Source organism: Lolium rigidum, chromosome 1, assembly GCF_022539505.1.
Source record: "Lolium rigidum isolate FL_2022 chromosome 1, APGP_CSIRO_Lrig_0.1, whole genome shotgun sequence".
NCBI lineage: Eukaryota > Viridiplantae > Streptophyta > Magnoliopsida > Poales > Poaceae > Lolium > Lolium rigidum.
Window position 1 is genome coordinate 35,291,090 of NC_061508.1, and position 6,986 is coordinate 35,298,075.

Below are 6,986 nucleotides of genomic sequence, written 5' to 3' on the forward strand. Positions count from 1 at the left end.
TCCAAGGCAACTTGCTTACCCTTCTGACCCTCGCTTTCAGTGATTTCCATTGTATTAGAAACCTCCCTGCATGTGTGATCATTTGCACCATCCATTTACATCTCAGTAGTGTTTCCATCAGTATCCTTCTCTTTTTCTTTACTCGCCCTATCAGATCCATGCTCATCCTTCCGACCCCCATTCGCTTTAATCATTTCAGCATCTTGCTCAACCATCACAGTCTCTATCTCAAAGTGTAATTTAAAGAAACCTCTCTTAATAAAAAGATCCGATTCATCAGGAATAAGGGAGGGATTAATACAACCAATCATGATTCTCAAAATCTTATTCCTCCGAGTGAATGCCATATCCACTTCAACAGTCTTGCCAAACATAGATCCCACCCCCCACAGAGATAGAAAGTCATTCCCAATGTCCGATGGGATTCCTGAAACCCTCATCCAAACTTGTGGCAACATATATAGTGGTTCTTCTAAAGTCGACCAGAAGTCAAAAGTCATCTCTGAAGGCCTCCCCGGGCATATATATATGCCAAAAAATTTCAATCTCTGGAACTCATTTTTATTTGGGAATTTAACCCGGTAGACATTGTTCTGAAAATGATATACTTCCCAATTGAAATTATCATATGGCACAATTCGCTTCAAATTTTCAATGATGTCCGGTATTGTCATTGTTTCACCCTCCACCGTAACCTTTGCAAGTCTTGGGTTCTCCACCATTGGCTTGTATGTCTCTGAGCATGGAAGTTCAAAGAACATCAATTCTTCACAAGCATAACCATGTAGAACTACAGATGGGTTCGGAGCTTTTAACAACTGACAATCATCGGACTCATGATTAATGGACTCGCAGTATAAACAAAAAGGTATGGTGCAATCATCAATTAAATGCCCAGGATTTTTTTGCATCTAAAACGACCATTTTTATCAAGCTTCTTCTTTTTTGCTGGACCAGCTCCATCGGCCTCCTTCGGCTTGGGCACATCAGCAACCGTTGCCCTATCCTGAGTCTGGGTTTGAGAAGCCAGAGGTTGGACAATATGCTCAGTAGGTTCAGCACCTTGAGGCACCCCTCCAGATGGTTCAGACCCAGAACTTGCATTTGTTACGACTCACCGACCCTCCGTCCCATGTTGAGCAGTCTGTTCCGGCGGTTTTTGGGCAGCGGTAACAGCCGCCACAACGGCTGCGACAGTCTTGTGGAGAAAAGCATCATCAACCCCAGAACTGTTTCTGCCATTTGGTCCAGTAGACCCACTGAATCGATTAGAATTTGCAATTCCATTGTTGTTATTGAACACATGTCTGCCCTCCGCAAAGCGATTATTGTATCCTCCAGACCTCATACTATTATTGCCATTATATTGTCTTCCACTTTGATTCCCAGCATAACCACTATTGTTTCTGAAGTAAGTATTTGAATTGGAACCGCGGTAAAAATTGGTCGAATTACCTCCGTGATTGCCCTGGACATCACTGCCACCAAAGGCATTCTCCCGATTTCCGACGGTACCCTTGATTCTCCCTGGAAAAACCCTGATCTGCTATTGTTTCCATTGAAACGGCCTCCACCCGCACCAGACCCAGCACCACCGCCGCCGGAGGGGAAGCGCCCACGTCCAGTACCCCGGCCAGCGTAGGCAGGGTTGAAGTTCCTGCCTTGGTATCCTCGGCCTTGGTTGAAGCCACCACGACCACCATCGCCATTCATCTGGCGACAACCTTCATTGACAAAGCGTTGCCCAGATTGGAACGTCGACCAGACTAACCCTAACAAGTGACGAAAAGCTTGTCCAGCGACAAGATTTGGCACCGTATTAGAGGAACCATAATCGTTAGCTTTGGTTGAGACTTGATTAGACGTACGTTTAGACCCAATGGTCTGCGGCCCACGGCCCAACATACGACGATCATTTGAAAACTGCGTTAATTTCGGATCGTGATCTGTACGAAGAGTCCTTCTTCGTGGTGATCATCGGTGACCAACGTCTCCGGCGAACCACCGTCCAGGACCCACTCAAATCATCAGGGAAAATTGTGGGTTCTAGAACTGGAAGAACAAGTTGATCCTTTGATCTTGCAGATCCCTTTCTCTCTCTTTGAGACAAGCACGAACTGGGATACGTACCTTCTGATGAAGATGACATCGGTGAAGTGAACAGCAAGGCTGCCTAGCGCTGGAGATGTTGCCTCTCGATCCTCCGTTGTACACGACGAGAAAGTTGCAGTGGCTCCTCCGAGATATCCCTCGTGCTCACCGGTGACGGCGATTGACACAGATACCTCAAAGACCTGTCGCTGCAAACAGGCGTCGGCATCAGATCCGTACCTTCGTCAGCATCCTCCTCCTTGTCCGATTCCAGGACCCAGAATCGGCTCAGCGGCAACCTGTAACATCCCAAATTTCAAAACAAAAAGAAAATGATTTTTCCTATTTCCAAAAATTGGAACCAACAAAAACTTTAATTGAGTTAGAGGTTGTGCATAATACTCATGCTTATATGTTGTGAGTATTGCCATGATGCTTATGTGAAGTACTTTGAAATGCTCCTAAACCCTAACCCTTACTCTTCTTTTCACCATCCAATTAAGATAAAACAAAATAAAAATAAATTAAATAAAAAAGCAAAGCCTATGTGAGCAAATAACCATTTTTACAAATAATAAACTATGCAATGTTGTACCATGTTTAGATGGTTTGAAAAACCTCAACAAACCCAACCTAGCACTTACCAACTAAACCAAAGGTGAAACAAAAATAAAATAAAAATATACATAGAGGCATATGTGGCATATAGCCATAATGGCAAATCTTGACCAAAACCCTCATACCTTACCCCAAATGGTTTGAAACCATTACTAAAACCATCTAACCCTAAATGGACCCTAAACCATGCCCAAGTGAATCAAGTGAAACAAAATAGAAGAATAAGAAAAATGCAAATATCACCTCATATGAGGCTATGGCCATTTTTTCAAATCCTCACCCAAGGCCATATTGAATTGTGCCAATGGTTGGAAAACATAGATAAACCAATAACAAACACTTTTGAACCAAAGAAACTCAAATCAAATCAAAGGAAAATTCAAATTCAAGTGACATGTGATAATGGTCACTTGTGCCATTTTTAATATCTTACCCACTTTGAGCCTCTGTATTAAGACATTCTTAAACCAAACAATCCCAACTCTTTGCACCTCATCCAAGACCTCATCAAGGTGAACAACTTTGGTGTTGACCACCTTGACTAATTCATTTTCAATTCTTTAATATAAGGATGCAAAGTGGTGACATTGAATCAAATTCTAGATTCCATACTTTTTGAAATTTCACAAACCAACTCAATTTGGCCCACCACCACCATCAACATGTGTCAAATAATATTTGAATCACTTCCACCAAAAAGAATTGCAAAATTCAAAAATTCATTTCTTTCGGCCATTACATCAAGCACCTTAGGTGCAACTTTCTGGATTTTACACACACTCTTATATATGTTGGTTCTTAGACTAAACCATCACACCTTTGATCATCATTGATCTTCTCTTACGCCCAGTACACCATGCCAGGCCTTGGAGACACTGATTAAAGGATGGAAATGATCACCACCTCACCATGCCGTGCACCATGGCATCATCATGCCAATTTTCTCCCCTGCCCTCTCTGGTCACCTCCACCATGTCAACGAGCTTCCCTACACTCCCCTAAGCATGCCTGTACCCTCCATGACCAGAGACACGCACGGCATTGACCAGCCCAGAAGTGCCCAGACCACGCCCAGGACACCCAGTACATGCCATGACGCGCATGGTCACGACGCAGAGCGTGCCAGAGCACTGCGTCGCCTCATCGCTGTCGTCCTCCCCTAGCTTTCTCCTCTCGCCTGCAGCTTCACCTCACCACCAGCTAGCGCTTGAACATGATCACTGGCCCGCGCTCGACCTATCACCGTCGCCATCGTCACCGTCCTTCCGCCACGGTACTGCGGAGACGACGACATCGCCTGCCTGCTCCCGTCCACCCCCGTCCTCGCCATCACGCGCGTGATGATCACAGAGCCCTGCTGCACCGTCCACGCCCACTCCCTTGCCCCTTCGCCGCCCGTAGCACCATCGCCACCATGACCTGGCCGCTCCGCCTCGGCCATCACTCGCAGCTATAAAAGGAGGGCACCCCCGCCTCCAATCTCCACACCAGCTCACTTCCCTCCTTCTTCTAGCTCGCCACGACCACTTCCCCTCCTCGATTGAGCCCTCGGTCGCCGCGAATTTCACGCGGAGTAGCCCGCGGCACCCCGCAAGCTCGCCGTCGATTGCCGCCGCCCCAGGACCAGCCGCGTGTACCAGGAGCTTCCTCATCGTCCGCAACCTCCTCCTGCACCTCGCCGATCATCGCCGGAGCACCGGTGAGCTCGCCCACCTCCCACCGTCGCCGCCAGTAACCCTGCCTCTCGCCGGAGACGATGACGCTCCTCAGCCGTCGATCGCCGTTCTAATCCAGCGGCCCACTTTAAAAGGTACCGTTTCGGCGTTATAACACACTGACGCGTGGGTCCCTCGCTGTCAGTTGGCCCGCGTGCACCGAGAGCATAGCTGGGCCGGCCCGTTTATTTTTCCCGCCTAGCCCATCTATTTCAAATTCGAATTAATTTGTTTCAGTGAAATTCAATACTGATACTTTGCTAGAAATTAAATAACTTCAAATCTACTGAGCCAAATTTGATGAATTTTATATATTTGGAGGGCTTATGAAATTCTCTAAACAACTACACTGGTTCCAACCCTAGAGGTATTGTAGAATTAAAGTAGCAAAAATAACAAGGCAGAGCCTTTTTCAAATTCAAACAATTATTAAAAATCAACCATAAGTGATTTTGAGTTGATTCCAACTCTCATAAATCACATTTCATATTTTATAATTGATTATGTAAAAATATGACATGGTTGCTTCATATGATCATGAGCTAGATTCAAATAATGGCTATGTAGTCATTTCTAGCTCATTTAAATCATTTCAAATTTGGAATTTCAAATCTATGAGATGTAGCATCTCATTTAAATCATCTTCCCAAGTAATGTGAAGTAAAGTGATGACCTTGGTTGCATGGTCTCATCATTGCTTACTTGTGGATATTAAATCAAAGTAGGTTTAAATTGCATGAGGTGTAATACCTCATTTAAATCATGTTTCTCAAATGATAAATGTGAAGTGTTGATCTTGGTCAACATGTGCTCATTCTTTATTGTTTGAGGAGGTTAAATCTTAACAAGATTCAACGAGAGGAAATTATTTCTCCAAGGAACTAAATAGAAACCCAAATAGAATTTTCAATGAGAGGAAATTATTTTACAAACACTAAAGAAGAAACCCTAGTATGATGTTGAATGATGATGGTGATGATAATAGGTCATCTTGTGTGAGCCATTATGGTTACTAGATTACTTAAGTATTTGTTTAGGTGATTGTATGCCTCGTATTCGTTTATAGACGCTAGTACCGAGGAGTACCAGGAGGAGGAGGTCTACTTCCACGAAGAAGAAGACCACTTTGATCAATACACCACTCAAGGCAAGCTAATATTCTTGCAAGCTACCCTAATGCAAAGCTCTACAAGAGCAAGGCACCATACATATTACTTTATACTTAATGATCCTATTCCAAGTTTTTACCCTACAAGTTTTTGATTTTGGTTTATCAAAGTTTACTTTTTGATTCATGATTCACTTGGTCTAGATATGGAGTAGTACAAGAGCATCAAATTTAGCCTACATCAATGCAAGTTAATTAGTACCCCTCATGACTAGTTGCTAGTGCTAAAACTAAAAGTGACTACTCTAGATGGGAACATGTGAAAACCAATGACTTTGAAAACCTTGGAATGATGAGTCATTCTATTGAAAGATTTTGAAGGAGAATATGACTTGTGAATGACATGGTGAACTTTACAAAAACTGATGGTTGGGTTCGGATGCGATACCATTCCAATTTGAAAGTACCCCCACAATACCCAACATGGGTAAGGGCTTAACTAGAAATTTATGTGCTTTAGTATGGGTTCCCTCTAAACAAGTGTCATAGGGGTTATGCCGAGGCTGCCTCCATTGAAATGTGAAATGATGTGAAATGACGTGAAATGAGGTGAATGTCCTACCCAAGCCCTGTGCAGTTCCCAGGATGACGGTTGGTTATCACTGGGAGGCCAAGCTCATGGGGAGAGGTGCCTGTACTAGGGTATGTAAGTGAAAGATTATGGTGGGTAGTCCGCACACGGAGTGTGGTAAATCAGGGTCAGTTAACCCTGACGGATTATTGCAAATGTTGTGGCAAAAGTGTGCGACCTCTGCAGAGTGTAAAACTATTCGAATAGTCGCGTCCGCGTTCATGGACAGTTGGAAAGGCCATACTGTTCCGTCATCAGAACTTTTCAAAATGTGATATGTGACTTGTGACTTGTGACTTGAAAGAGAAATGTGACTTTGACTTTTGAATCACAACTGAGTTGTGGGAATGACACTAATGTTCTCACTTGAGTTAAGTTAGGCAAATGAAGAGTCTTGTTTACTAAATGCTTATGAAATAAAACTGGCTTTATGCAAATGAACCTAGAGCTTAGAATTCCATTGTTATAGTTGTTAGTGCTTACATTAGTATTAGTTTGCGAGTACTTTAAAGTACTCATGGATGTGTCCCTGGCTATTCAAATGGCCAGACTATGAAGAAGAGCCCCAGTACCAGGATGATGGACAGCAGGACGTCTACGATAACTAGGACTACTCCTGACGTCAACAGTTGCCAATGGAGCAGATGGACCTCTACTACGTATTCCCGCTATTGTGTTATGTATTTGATCCTTAGATCAATTGTTGTAATGAGACTGGATCATGTGATCCTTTTGATGTAAGACTATTATGGTGTTGTAATGAATGATGTTCTGTGATATCAATCTATTATGTCTCGCAAAAACAGTATTACTAGGATTGCGA